General features: G+C 42.1%; 1 protein-coding gene across 1 annotated transcript in view; it reads left to right on the forward strand.

Moving 5' to 3' along the window:
- Positions 1–15426, forward strand: part of DNER (delta/notch like EGF repeat containing) — a 324909-nt gene that overhangs the window by 153305 nt on the left and 156178 nt on the right. The window lies entirely within an intron of this gene.

A 15426-nucleotide genomic window follows, 5' to 3' on the forward strand; every position in this document is an offset into this window, starting at 1 on the left:
GGAACGTGATGGAGTTAGTATGTTGTCAGTTTGGAACACTAAGTCGTAGCTAAGTGATTCCTGCTGAGTCAAGTGGTAGGGGTGGGGGGATGCAGCACAGGGGAAGGAGTTTGATGTGGTTCCTTTGCAGGCCTGTGTTGGTCAAGGTGCAGTCTAAGCTGTTGTAATGGAGAGACCGCGCGAATACAGTGGCTTAAACGAGTTACATGTTAATTTCTCGGTCATGTTGTTACAGAAAGTGGGGTCAGGTTGCCTGCCGCTCTAAAGCCAATAGAAAGGCAAGGTTGGTGGAAAGGAAAGTTTACATTATTTTGGTGGCCGGCCACAGCAGGGGTGGTGGGTGGTGGTGGTGGACTGACAGTCAGGGGCAAGAGCTTTTAAAGGGGAGTTTCAGGGGTGTATAGGCAGAGGGAGGGAGGGGGCTACATGTAGAAACCGCACAGCCAGCTCTGACCGTCATCTTGAAATTGGTCATGCGGTGGTCTGATCGGCGTCATCTTGATTGTTTTAAGGACAGTTCATCTTCAGTTCTGGAGTCGGTTTGTTCCCATTTCTTTGAAGCCAGTTCTCGGAATTGTGGCACCGTATGTCGTGGCTATATCCTGATCATCACGTAGTTAACTTCTTCCACCTGGTGGGGCTTTCAGTCTCTATAAGACAGCTCAGAGGATACGGCTCAGAATATTATCTATAGCCCTTGAAGAGGAACTTAAGGTCCTTGACTTTGTTTAATGACTAAACTATTGTTATTTGGTCTTGTTTGACGGTTTTCCTTTGCTTATGCATTTTCTCACTTCTCTGAATAAACTTGTTTTTTGGCTAAAGTTTTTCTACAGACAAAATGCAGGCGGGGGACATGGTGGGGAAGGACCATAGGGTCTTGCTCCGTTTCAGTGTTTCAATCTAGAGGTAGCTGGTCCAGGATGGAGGGCAGCACACAGATCCCATCTCTGGATTCAGACCGGCTGCCCTGGCTGCCCCAGTGGCATATCAGCCACTGGGAAGGGGGAAAGGCTAAAAAGAGCACTTGCTTTGTCTTCTTAAACGTATAACACAGAAGTGCCGCGCATCCTCTCCCCAAGTCACTGAGGAGAGGCTGGGTGACCCAGTTGTTCCCAGCAAAAACTCCCAATTCTGTTATCAAAGGAATATGGGGAGAATGGATAACAGTGGGCAACCTCCCACGGTTCAAATACTCAGGTCTTACTCAGGACAAATAATTTAGTTTAATTTTAGTGGAAAAAGGAGTGTGGTAGGGTGACTATCTTGAAAAAATTAAACAAAAATATAGCACTCCGGGCTAGTAACCCTTTACTGTGGGAATAGATACTTGTTTTGGAAAAGTATAGAATGTCAACCTAAGAACTCTTAACCTAAACCTTTGTGTTCATTTTTTCAGCCTGTGTTTCATATTGAATTTTCAGTTTTCTCTGCAGGATGAATAGAGAGAGGGGGCTGCTGAGATATTGGCAAAGTTAGGAAGTCGTTGTTGAGGGCTGCTCTGTCTGACAGATTGTGGAGCATAAACCAATCTCTCTTCAGGGAATAGCAAGCTGATTGTATGTATTTTTTTCTGTAGCATGTTCCCATTATCTTTACAATTTCTTTTTCCCTTTAGAGCAAATGATATCGTTTAATATATACTTCTCCTAGGCATCTGGCTAGGTGCAGTCTACCTGATGATTTAAATGCGTGGCAATGGTAAAAGTATTACAGTTGGATTGTTGCTGTTATGTGCCGTTGTGTCTCGAATTCTGAAAGCATTTCTGGCCATACCTTACTTAGGAACCCACAGAAAATGAGAGTTTCTGGACAGGTGAATTTTCCAAAAAGCAATTTACTGCTGCAGGCAACAAAGCTTCAAAGCAAGCAAACAAGCAAATGAACAACAAGAGAATGCAGACTTTCACAGGGAAGTCCAAAGAGAGCTTTGTTGAGAAAAGGTAGCAAGAGCTTGGGTGAGGTCTAAGATGGTGGGTGTGGCCAGGCAGGTTCTCTGGCGAATGAAGCGTCAATGTAATTGTACCTGGGTGTAGTGACAGCTCTTTAGTGTTCCTTCACTTCCCCCCCTTAACTTGTGGTCTAACTGCAATCCGCCTACGTGCAGTGGAAGGACAGCTGTGTTCCTGTAGCAGGAGGTGTATTCGTAAGGCTTGTTTTAGCATCATGCTGCCCTGGATTTGGTCTAGGTTCAAGTTTGTACCCTGCATCAAGCTCTCTTTTTGCCTTTGGCCAGATACTGTCAAAAGATGATTTATTTCTCAGGTTTTGCTTCCCAGCCCCCAGGTATCGAGTCACAAATCCATGGGGATCCTGACTGGCTTGTTAAGCTTTGCACTAACCTCCATCCCACCTTCCTAAAGCGTTGGCGCAGAGACGCCATCTTACCCCTGCTTCTGCGAATCGAATTGTGGGAATTGGAGGTGTTTGCCTTCCCAATGCCCAAGTTAATGCAAAAGCCCTGGGTCTCCAGCTGGAGCTGGATCTGTGATATTTTAAAGCTTTCATGCCTAGCTGGTGCCAGCCATGGAACTTCCTGGACAGTGAACAGTTTTTATAGGTTATAGTTTTGTGCCAAATGACTCGCCAAGTCTTAAAAGGAAAACTCAGCAGGCTGTTTCCAACGGTCAGAGGTTTTATTTTGGACGTATGCATTCCCTTTCACAGGAAAGAAAACGGTCTTTAGCCAAACCACTGAAGTAAGAAATGCAAATCTCGCTTGTTCTTAATCCCAGTGAGACCTCAACCACTAAGTCCATTTAAGACCCTTTGGTCTTAATATTGAAGAAGCCAAGTGGTAAGATGAGCAGTTAATGGCCAGGAGCCAGCCCTCTCGCGCTCTCTAATGGATACTGGACCAGTCTATCCCAAAGGTAATGACAGGGTCCCCTTTCGGTTGTTCCCTACTTCTCATTGGCACCAAGGGAGTGAGTTTGGCGAAGTCGCTGTTCTAAAAGGACTGTAATGATGGCAGAGCATTTTATTACCGTGTTAATGAGCACAGTGTGGGCCCGAGGGCGGGACAGAGTGTTTGTGTGTGTCCGTGCAAGAGTTAGGGGCAGTGGGGACGTGCAGATGGGGATGTGCAGAGAAGGAAACCCAGCCTTTATTTGTCATCGTAACTAGTTACCTGAGGGTGTTAACAGATCCCAGGATAATCTTTGGAGAGAGTTTTCCTTCGTTATTGTTTTAAAACTCGTTAGGGAAATCACTCAGTTGTGCAGTGAGTAGAAGTGGACGTTTCAAGTGCAGTGTTATCTTTTCCCCCTCCCTCCCTCCCTCCCCTTTCCCTTCCTTTCCCAGCCTCTGAACCCTTGAGCTGAATGGTGACCTTGAGACATTTTTCTCTGTCATGGGCCGCAGTCTCCTCCTTGTGGTTCTTTATCTCCTTCATGATACAGAAATCTTTTCTTTTCTTTTTTTTTAAAGAAGATGTTGGGGGTAGGAGTTTATATTAATTTACTTATTTATCTTTGCTGTGTTGCATCTTCGTTTCTGTGCGAGGGCTTTCTCTAGTTGTGGCAAGCAGGGGCCACTCTTCATCGCGACGCGCGGGCCTCTCACTATCGCAGCCTCTCTCGTTGCGGAGCACAGGCTCCAGACGCGCAGGCTCAGTAGTTGTGGCGCACGGGCCTAGTTGCTCCGCGGCATGTGGGATCTTCCCAGACCGGGGCTCGAACCCGTGTCCCTTGCATTAGCAGGCAGATTCTCAACCACTGAGCCACCAGGGAAGCCCAGAAATCTTTTCTTAATCAAGCCGACTAAGGAAAAGTCTTATTTGTTTTTAGTTAAATTTTCTAATATGATTCTGGTCTGGTCTAATCTCTATTTATCGATATAACACTAAGTTTATTCTGTGAATATTGGTCTGTAAAGCTTGGTTCTGGGCTCTGGTCTTTCTCTCTCTTCTCTGAGAGTGCACTTTTGTCCCAATGGTGTAGAACCCCCAGATTCAGATGAGGCCCAGATTTAAATCTTCAGCCCTGATGTTCCAAACTACCCGTGTCCTATGTTGAACCACCAGCTTGGCCGCTCCATTTGCGTGTGTGTGGAGGGGCACGTCTCATCTGAATCTCTGACTTAACCTGCCCACGGCGGACATCCTGGTCACTTTCCAGCACCACTGCACACGCCGTTGCCACACTACGTATGATTCCTTCTTTTCCCTCATCCAATCCTTACGAAAGTCTTCTTGGCTCTTCCTCCAAAACGTGATCTTTGAAAAAGCATAAATCCTGTGTTTTCCACACTCTTTGGTGGATTCCCGTTGCCCTAAGGGTCACGAGACCCCCTCTAATCTGGCCCGTCCTGCCTCTCTGTCCTCATCTGGGCGCTGGCCCTTGACACACTGACCTTCTCATCCATCTGACACACTGACCTCAGCCATCTGACACGCTGACGTCCTCAGCTCTCTTCACTGGTTCTTTTGCAGCCTTCAGGATGCAACCTGAACGCTGCCTGCTACCTGGAGCTCAGTCATCGCCTGCTGAGCGAGCTCAGCTCTCCTTCTGTCCTGGGTGGCACCCCATCCCCCCACAGCTGGGTGATACACCCAGAATGCACGATGTCTCCACTTAGAGGGACTCAGTATTTTGGCCTCATAATCATAATCATAGAGTTGGACTGAACACAGTTATTCAAACAAATGTTTATCCATGAACTGTTTCAGAGAACTCTCATTTTACATGTGTTGTGGTTGGAATGAGGAATCTAAGGCACGAGCATGAGAAGATGATGAGATGTCCTTCCATAAAAAACGGTGGGAGAACCCCTGAAACTTTTGCTGGACAGCCTTCATTTTCTTTTCTCCATTTCTGCTTTCCTTGTCTTTCTGTATTAGTGTCTCCTTTTCTTCTGTCTCATGCAGTTTCTATCTCATGCTTTGGTTTTCTTTTTCTATCTTCCTTCCTCCATCCCTCCCTCCTTCCTTCTTTCTATTTCCCTTTCCCTTTTATATTTCTCCTCTATCTGTTCCCCTTTCTTGCTTATAATTTAAACCATGCTTTTGCTGGAGCAACTTCATAGCCTCCTATGTGGTATCAGCTCTTTCGTTTTGGAAAAGGCCATAGAAAGTGCAGGTGTTGACAAAAGCTCATTCTCTAACAGCTCTGTGGACAGAACTGGGGTGTCATCCTCACTCTGACTTTACTGGTTTTTGTCTTTAGTTAGTCAGTTGCCCTATAGTTCTTGGAATTCTGAATGAGGACAAAGCTTTTTATTCAGGCCTGTCTCAGGAATTACGTTACATATGTTGATTTCATACCATTAAGGAAGAGAAAAAAAACTGATCATTTCCTTGGCATTTCTTATAAGCGTGTTAGAAGTGGCACCGTTTTGAGCGCTGAGTCAAAGAACTCACACTGGCTTTTCAACAACCCTCAAATGATCACCCATAAAGCCCCAAAGAACTTCTTTTTTAAAAAAAAATGAATTCTATTTTATTTCAGATTCCTCCTGCTGCTGCTTTGTAAAGAGCACAGTTCCTGCGCTTGGCACGAGGGCTTTCCTGAGGGCTACTGTGCTCTAACCCAGCTGCAGCTTGAGGAGAGTTAAAATGGACAGGATTACTTTTCATTAGGAGGAACGCCAAGCATTTTTCCCTTAGACATGATCAAAGGGAGGTGTAGACAACTCACTGAAATTACACCTACCTGGAAGGGGCCGCCATGCACCGTTCTCCTCACGTGCACAGAACACTGCTGAAGATAACATGCCTATTACGCTGTTGACTCCTGTGGGGGGATTAGGTGACATCATCAGAAATTACGTAGTAATGTGTGATGCACTGCTGTAAAGATTGATTTCTTTAAGAGTTTACTAAGGGATTTTAGGACCCAAATACTCAGTCTTGTTAAGCAAATAAAGCTAATGTAGAAACTTTTATCAAAGTTGTCTCCAAGAACTTCAGAGACTTATGATGAGTGAGGGAATATGAATATCACCGAAATATCACAGAGTTGCCTAGACTTTCAAAAACAGACGGGCACCGTGTGCGTTCAGAGGCTCACGTGCCTCTAATTCAAGGTGATCGTTACCTTAACAGGAACATTACTTCTGTGGCTTAGATGTGTTTTTCTATCAGACCAGTGGTTCTTAAGTGGAAGCCCATGTCCGAATTACTTAAGGAGTCTTTTAAAATAATATGCCTAGGGCTTCCCTGGTGGCGCAGTGGTTGAGAGTCTGCCTGCCGATGTAGGGGACACATGTTCTGTGCCCCGGTCTGGGAAGATCCCACATACTGCGGAGTGGCTGGGCCCGTGAGCCGTGGCCACTGAGCCTGCACGTCTGGATCCTGTGCTCCGCAACGGGAGAGGCCACAACAGTGAGAGTCCCGCGTACCACAAAAGAAAAATAAATAAATAAAAATAAATAAAAATAATATGCCTAAACTCCCAGAGTGTATATTGGGCTTTCAGGAAGAAATTTGTTGAGTGTCTTTTTTTTTTTTTTTGGCTGCATCAGATCTTAGTTGTGGCACTCGGGGTCTTTGTTGAGGCACGTGAGATCTTTGCTTATCGTGCACGGGCTTGTCTCTAGTTATGGCGTGTGAGTTTTTTTCTCTCTCTAGTTGTGGCCCACAGGCTTAGTTGCCCTGTGGTATGTGGGATCTTAGTTCCCCGACCAGGGATCGAACCCGTGTCCCCTACATTAGAAGGCAGTTCCCTTACCACTGGACCACCAGGGAAGTCACCTGTTTACTCTCTTAATATGGAGTGTTTCACGTGCTCAAACGAAGTGTTCCCACTGCTGCCCTGAGGCATCTCGAATCACTTCTAGAACTAGGGCTCACTGTGCAATGGGGGACCCCTGGAAGGGAGTGAGCTGAAGGTTTCTACCCTAAAGATTCAGAGTCAAGGGCTTTTAAGCAATAATTATTGGATAGTCAACTACATTGAAAACCAGAACGTACTGAGGACAACACCAAGCACTGAGAGAAATTATGTTACATACATACATGCGCACAGACACACACACACACATATATACATACGTATGTAAAGTTATTTCCTCTGATCGTGACACTATTCTCCCTTTTCCTTCGCCTGATGAGTTTCCACATATCCTTTGAAACTCAGCTTCACCACACTTTCCCTAGAAAGCCTTTCTTGCTCCCCTTAGGCTAGGTCAGATGCTCCTGACCCAGATAACTATATCGCTCACTTTATCTTCTGGGTTTCCCTGCTGGACTGTAAATTCCACGAGGACGTATATGACATCCATCTTTTATCCATGTATGCCCAGTGCCTACCATGGTGGTCACAGATCTTTTCAGTGTGGCTCCAGGTAGTAAATATTTTAGACTTTGTGGACCATCCAGTCTCTGTTACAACTACTCAACTCAGTCACAGTGCAAAAGAAGTCCAGACAATATGTACATAAATGAATAGACTATATTCTAATAAAACCTTATTTACAAAAATTTAAAAAAATAAATAACATGCTTACAGGGGCCCAGCCAAGACCATTGACACTGAATCACTTATGTTGGAACCTGGAAATATGTACTTGGAAAAAGCGCCTGCAAAAATATAAAGCTTCTGGTTTCTAAACTAGTTAAGGACCACGGCTCTTGACCAAAGTGTGGAGTGACACAAACCAAAGGTGACTTCTCTCTCTAACCTTAGAATCTAATACAGTGCTGGGTTTGGAGAAGTGAGCGCAGGAAATGTTCTTTCAGGAAATGGAAGCGAACTATTTAGAAAACTATACTGTGCATATTTTAAACTGCTCATTCAATTGAATTTCTTTTTTTGACTGAATCAGGAGAAGATTTTAATTTATAGTTTTAAGCAGCATTTTTTTTATTTTTAAATTTTATTTTATTTATTTTTTTATACAGCAGCTTCTTATTGGTCATCAATTTTATACACATCAGTGTATACATGTCAATCCCAATCGCCCAGTTCATCACACCACCACCCCCACCCTCCGCCGCTTTCCCCACTTGGTGTCCATATGTTTGTTCTCTACATCTGTGTCTCTATTTCTGCCCTGCAAACCGGTTCATCTGTACCATTTTACTAGGTTCCACATATATGCGTTAATATACGGTATTTGTTTTTCTCTTTCTGATTTACTTCACTCTGTATGACAGTCCCTAGGTCCATCCACGTCTCTACAAATGACCTAGATTCGTTCCTTTTTATGGCTGAGTAATATTCCATTGTATATATGTACCACTTATTCTTTATCCATTCGTCTGTCGATGGGCATTTAGGTTGCTTCCATGACCTGGCTATTGTAAATAGTGCTGCAATGAACACTGGGGTGCATGTGTCTTTTTGAATTATGGTTTTCTCTGGGTATATGCCCAGTAGTGGGATTGCTGGATCACATGGTAATTCTATTTTTAGTTTTTTAAGGACCCTCCATACTGTTCTCCATAGTAAATGTATCAATTTACATTCCCACCAACAGTGCAAGAGGGTTCCCTTTTCTCCACACCCTCTCCAGCATTTGTTGTTTGTAGATTTTCTGATGATGCCCATTCTGACTGGTGTGAGGTGATACCTCATTGTAGTTTTGATTTGCATTTCTCTAATAATTAGTGATGTTGAGCAGCTATTCATGTGCTTCTTGGCCATCTGTATGTCTTCTTTGGAGAAATGTCTATTTAGGTCATATGCCCAGTTTTGGATTGGGTTATTTGTTTTTTTAATATTGAGCTGCATGAGCTGTTTATATATTTTGGAGATTAATCCTTTGTCCGTTGATTCCTTTGCAAATATTTTCTCCTATTCTGAGAGTTGTCTTTTCATCTTGTTTATGGTTTCCTTTGCTGTGCAAAAGCTTTGAAGTTTCATTAGATCCCATTTGTTTATTTTTGTTTTTATTTCCATTACTCTAGGAAGTGGATCAAAAAAGATCTTGCTGTGATTTATGTTAAAGAGTGTTCTTCCTATGTTTTCATCTAAGAGTTTTATAGTGCCTGGTCTTACATTTAGGTCTCTAATCCATTGCGTTTATTTCTGTGTATGGTGTTAGGGAGTGTTCTGATTTCATTCTTTTACATGTAGCTGTCCAGTTTTCCCAGCACCACTTACTGAAGAGACTGTCTTTTCTCCATTGTATACCTTGCCTCCTTTGGCATATATTAGTTGACCATAGGTGCGTGGGTTTATTTCTGGGCTTTCTATCCTGTTCCATTGATCTATATTTCTGTTTTTGTGCCAGTACCATATTGTCTTGATTACTGTAGCTTTGTAGTATAGTCTGAAGTCAGGAAGTCTGATTCCTCCAGCTCCATTTTCTTCTCTCAATACTGCTTTGGCTATTCAGGCTCTTTTGTGTCTCCATTCAAATTTTAAGATTTTTTGTTTTAGTTCTGTAAAAAATGCCATTGGTAATTTGGTAGGGATTTCATTGAATCTGTAGATTGCTTTGGGTAGTATAGTCATTTTCACAATATTGATTCTTCCAATCCAAGAACATGGTGTATCTCTCCATCTGTTGGTATCATCTTTGATTTGTTTCATCAGTGTCTTATAGTTTTCTGCATACAGGTCTTTTACCTCCTTAGGTAGGTTTATTCCTAGGTATTTTATTCTTTTTGTTGCAGTGGTAAATGGGAGTGTTTCCTTAATTTCTCTTTCAGATTTTTCATCATTAGTGTATAGGAATGCAAGAGATTTCTATGCATTAATTTTGTATCCTGCAACTTTACCAAATTCATTGATTAGCTCTTGTAGTTTTCTGGTGGCCTCTTTAGGATTCTCTATGTAGAGTATCATGTCATCTGCAAACAGTTTTACTTCTTTTTTTCCAATTTGTATTCCTTTTATTTCTTTTTCTTCTCTGACTGCCGTGGCTAGGACTTCCAAAACGATGTTAAATAACAGTGGTGAGAGTGGACATCCTTGTCTTGTTCCTGATCTTAGAGGAAATGCTTTCAGTTTTCACCATTGAGAATGATGTTTGCTGTGGGTTTGCATATATGACCTTTATTATGTTGTGGTAGGTTCCCTCTATGCCCACTTTCTGGAGACTTTTTATCATAAGTGGGTGTTGAATTTTGTCAAAAGTTTTTTCTGCATCTATTGAGATGATCATATATTTTTTATTCTTCGGTTTGTTAATATGGTGTATCACATTGACTAACTTGTGTATATTGAAGAATCCTTGCATCCCTGGGATAAATCCCACTTGATCATGGTGTATGATCCTTTTAATGTGTTGTTGGATTCTGTTTGCTAGTATTTTGTTGAGGATTTTTGCATCTATATTCTTGAGTGATATTGGTGTGTAACTTTCTTTTTTTGTAGTATCTTTATCTGGTTTAGGCATCAGGGTGATGGTAGCCTCATAGAATGAGTTTGGGAGTGTTCCTTCCTCCACAAGTTTTTGGAAGAGTTTGAGAAGGATGGGTGTTAGCTTTTCTTTAAATGTTTGATAAAATTCACCTGTGAAACCATCTGGTCCTTGATTTTTGTTTGTTGGAAGATTTTTAATCACAGTTTCAATTTCATTACTCGTGATTGGTCTGTTCATATTTTCTATTTCTTCCTGGTTCAGTCTTGGAAGGTTATACCTTTCTAAGAATTTGTCCATTTCTTCCAGGTTATCCATTTTATTGGCATAGAGCTGATTGTAGTAGTCTCTTAGGATGCTTTGTATTTCTGCGGTGTCTGTTGTAACTTCTCCTTTTTCGTTTCTAATTTTATTGATTTGAGTCCTCTCCCTCTTTTTCTTGATGAGTCTGGCTAATGGTTTATCAATTTTATCTTCTCAAAACACCAGCTTTATTTTTATTGATCTTTGCAATTGTTTTCTTTGTTTCTATTTCATTTATTTTTGCTCTGAACTTTATGATATCTTTCCTTCTGCTAACTTTGGGTTTTGTTTGTTCTTCTTTCTCTAGTTCCTTTAGGTGTAGGGTTAGATTGTTTATTTGAGATGTTTCTTGTTTCTTGAGGTAGGCTTGTATAGCTATATACTTCCCTCTTAGAACTGCTTTTGCTACATCCCATAGGTTTTGGATCATCATGTTTTTGTTGTCATTTGTCTCTAGGTATTTTTTGATTTCCTCTTTGATTTTTTCAGTGATTTCTTGGTTATTTAGTAACATGTTGTTTAGCCTCCATGTGTTTGTGTTTTTTACATTTTTTCCCTGTAATTGATTTCTAATCTCATAGTGTTGTAGTCATAAAAGATGCTTGATATGATTTCAATTTTCTTAAATTTACCGAGGCTTGATTTGTGACCCAGGATGTGATGTATCCTGGAGAATGTTCCATGCGCACTTGAGAAGAAAGTGTAATCTGCTGTTTTTGGATGGAATGTCCTATAAATATCAATTAAATCTATCTGGTCTATTGTGTCATTTAAAGCTTCTGTTTCCTTATTTGCTTTCATTTGTCCATTGGTGTAAGTGAGGTGTTAAAGTCCCCCACTGTTATTGTGTTACTGTCAATTTCCGCTTTTATAGCTGTTAGCAGTTGCCTTATGTATTGAGGTGCTCCTATGTTGGGTGCATATATATTTATAATTGTTATATCTTCTTCTTGGATTGATCCCTTGATCATTACGTAATGTCCTTCCTTGTCTCTTGTAACATTCTTTATTTGAAAGTCTATTTTATTTGATGCGAGTATTGCTATTCCAGTTTTCTTTTGATTTCCATTTGCATGGAATATCTTTTTCCATCCCCTCACTTTCAGTCTGTATGTGTCCCTAGGTCTGAAGTGGGTGTCTTGTAGACAGCATATATATGGGTCTTATTTTTGTATCCATTCAGCCAGTCTTTGTCTTTTGGTTGAAGCATTTAATCCATTTACATTTAAGGTAATTATCAATATGTATGTTGCTGTTACCATTTTCTTAATTGTTTTGGGTTTATTTTTGTAGGTCCTTTTCTTCTCTTGTGTTTCCCACTTAGAGAAGTTCCTTTAGCACTTGTTGTAGAGCTGGTTTGGTGGTGCTGAATTCTCTTAGCTTTTGCTTGTCTGTAAAGCTTTTGATTTCTCCATTGAATCTGAATGAGATCCTTGCCGGGTAGAGTAATCTTGGTTGTAGGTTCTTCCCTTTCATCACTTTAAGTTTATCATGCCACTCCCTTCTGGCTTGTAGAGTTTCTGCTGAGAAATCAGCTGTTAACCTTACGGGAGTTCCCTTGTATGTTATTTGTCATTTTTCCCTTGCTGCTTTCAATAATTTTTCTTTGTCTTTAATTTTTGCCAATTTGATTACTATGTGTCTCGGCTTGTTTCTGCTTGGGTTTATCCTGTATGGGACTCGCTGCGCTTCCTGGACTTGGGAGGCTATTTCCTTTCCCATGTTAGGGAAGTTTTCGACTATAATCTCTTCATATATTTTCTCGGGTCCTTTCTCTCTCTATTCTCCTTCTGGGACCCTTATAATGCAAATGTTGTTGCGTTTAATGTTGTCCCAGAGGTCTCTTAGGCTGTCTTCATTTCTTTTCATTCTTTATTCTGTTCCATAGCAGTGAATTCCACCATTCTGTCTTCCAGGTCGCTTATCTGTTCTTCTGCCTCAGTTATTCTGCTATTGATTCCTTCTAGTGTAGTTTTCATTTCAGTTATTGTATCGTTCATCTCTGTTTGTTCTTTAATTCTTCTAGGTGTTTGTTAAACATGTCTTGCATTTTCTCAGTCTTTGCCTCCATTCTTTTCCTGAGGTCCTGGATCATCTTCACTATCATTATTCTGAATTCTTTTTCTGGGAGGTTGCCTATCTCCACTTCATTTAGTTGTTTTTCTGGGGTTTTATCTTGTTCCTTCATCTGGTGCATAGCCCTCTGCCTTTTCATCTTGTCTGTGTTTCTGTGAATGTGGTTTTTGTTCCACAGACTGCAGGATTGTAGTTCTTCTTGCTTCTGCTGTCTGCCCTCTGGTGGATGAGGCTATCTAAGAGGCTTGTGCAAGTTTCCTGATGGGAGGGACTGGTGGTGGGTAGAGCTGACTGTTGCTCTGGTGGGTAGAGCTCAGTAACACTTTAATCCACTTGACTACTGATGGGTGGGGCAGGGTTCCCTCCCTGTTGGTTGTTTGACCTGAGGCAACCCAACACTGGAGCCTACGTGGGCTCTTTGGTGGGGCTAATGGCAGCCTCTTGGAGGGCTCACACCAAGGAGTACTTCGCAGAACTTCTGCTGCTAGTGTCCTTGTCCCCACGGTGAGCCACAGCCACCCCCCGCCTCTGGAGGAGACCCTCCAACACTAGCAGGTAGGTCTGGTTCAGTCTCCCCAGGGGTGACTGCTCCTTCCCATGGGTCCCAGTGTGCACAGTACTTTGTGTGTGCCCTCCAAGAGTGGAGTCTCTGTTTCCCCCAGTCCTGTCAAAGTCCTTCAGTCAAATCCCACTAGTCTTCGAAGTGCGATTCTCTAGGAATTCCTCCTCCCATAGTCGGACCCCCAGGTTGGGAACCTGACGTGGGGCTCAGAACCTTCACTCCAGTGGGTGGACTTCTGTGGTTTAAGTGTTCGCCAGTCTGTGAGTCACCCACCCAGCAGTTATTGGATTTGATTTTACTGTGATTGCGCCCCTCCTACTGTCTCATTGTGGCTTCTCCTTTGTCTTTGGATGTGGGATACCTTTTTTGGTGAGTTCCAGTGTCTTCCTGTTGATGATTGTCCAGCAGTTAGTTGTGATTCTGGTGTTCTCACAAGAGGGAGTGAGAGCACGTCCTTATACTCCGCCATCTTGGTTCAGGGCCACCTCAGTTGAATTTCTACTGGCTCAGTAAATTTAACAGTTGAAAAGAATTTTTAAAATAACCTTTGGAGAGAGGCCTCTTCTAGAGAATTATAGAGCATTCTGCGATCTAAATGCTTAGTAAGGAGACAGATGGTATAGATTTTTCAAATAATTTAATGTGAAGCTAGAGAACAGAGCAAAGAGATGAAAAATACCTTTATAATTACTACCTGATTTTTACCTCCACTACTTTATGTGTAAAAATGTCTTTTAAAATAAGAATTCCGGTAGCACTTCTACATTGTACCAGGCTCTATTTCTCTATCAAAGTTGATAAGCAGTTTTTTTAGTAAACTGGAATTTATGTATTCTAATGATGGCTCTTCTTCCAAGTGGACTTGGTGGATGATAGCACGTTCTGGAAACTCCTCTTTGGGACTTGCCTTTACTGCTCTGGTCCTATGTGCACCTGTATCCTGACTTCCTACTTGCCACTTCTCTGAGACTTGTCCCTTGCCCTCAAGGAAGTTTCAGTAAAGGTGTTTCGACACGTAACCATCCAAGACATAAAATAATCAGGGACCTGTAGGAACAGTATGTACTTGAGTGCAGGTGGACATGGTCGAGCTGGGAGGGGGCTGGGGTATTGGGGAAAGACTTGTGACTAGGATGAGAACTGAGCTATGATCACTGGAGAAGGATCACAGTGTATTCCAGGCAAAGAGGCACCATGGGAACGTTTACAGAGTTGGAATGAGCAGGGCGTTTGCAGGTGCCGGGAGGAGGTTTGAGGTGTCTGTGTGATGCGGGACCGTGACCAAGAAGTAGAAAGCTCTACAAAGGAGATGTGTTTGCCTAAACCATCCTTTTCATTCTGTCCCAAAGCCAATTTACCATAAAGTTTTCAATAGGAAATCTTAGGAAGAAAGCAACTAGTTCTCTGTGGATGTAAAATACTACTCCGTGTCAGACCAGCAGTGCCTGTCTTTACCGAGACACTAAGAGATACTTGGCTCCTAATTCCAAACTTGAAGTTGAGGTGTGTCTCCACTCCACTCGGACTTGCACAAATTTCCCAACATAACCTTGATGCTTGTGAACAGGATTAAATCCTCTGCTGCTGTTTTGAACCCATCTTCTGCCTGCTAAAAACATCCCTTGCACTAATGTAGTGCTTTGCCCTTTGCAGATTTGTCCCTGCATGTTCCTTAGGGTCCAAGGAGCAGGGTGATCATGTTGCCCCATTGCCCAGACAGCCTCACTTCCTGCCTGTGTCCAGCTGTCATCATAAAAAGCATTCTTTTTTGATGTGAAAAGAGTCCCAGAAAAAAAGAAAATTGGGGCTTAGAGAGGCATGGCTGTCTAGAATCATTTCCACCCCCTTGTCTTAAGCACCTTTTCTGGGTAATGCAGGAGTCTTTCTCCTGGGTGATGCAGGTGTTAATTATAAGTTGTTCATTTTGAAGTTAAAAATCATTCCTAAATAAATGAATATTCTTATTAGAAAAAGGTACACTCTCTTAATGAAATAATTATATCACTGGTGCACAGTACTTACAGTATTATTTCCTCATGCCAGTTGGAGACTATTATTTATTCCATATTTATTGCTACCAACCATGTACAAATAGCTGCACTTGACATAAAGATCATTCAGTGATAAATAGGACACATTAGTGCTTTTATGATCAGTGTTCAACTATGATTGGTCCTGTTTTATTAGATGGTTAAAACCACGTAACTGAAATTGATACAGCACAGTCAGATTGGTGA

This window comes from Delphinus delphis, chromosome 7 (assembly GCF_949987515.2).
Source record: "Delphinus delphis chromosome 7, mDelDel1.2, whole genome shotgun sequence".
In the NCBI taxonomy this organism is placed as follows: Eukaryota; Metazoa; Chordata; class Mammalia; order Artiodactyla; family Delphinidae; genus Delphinus; species Delphinus delphis.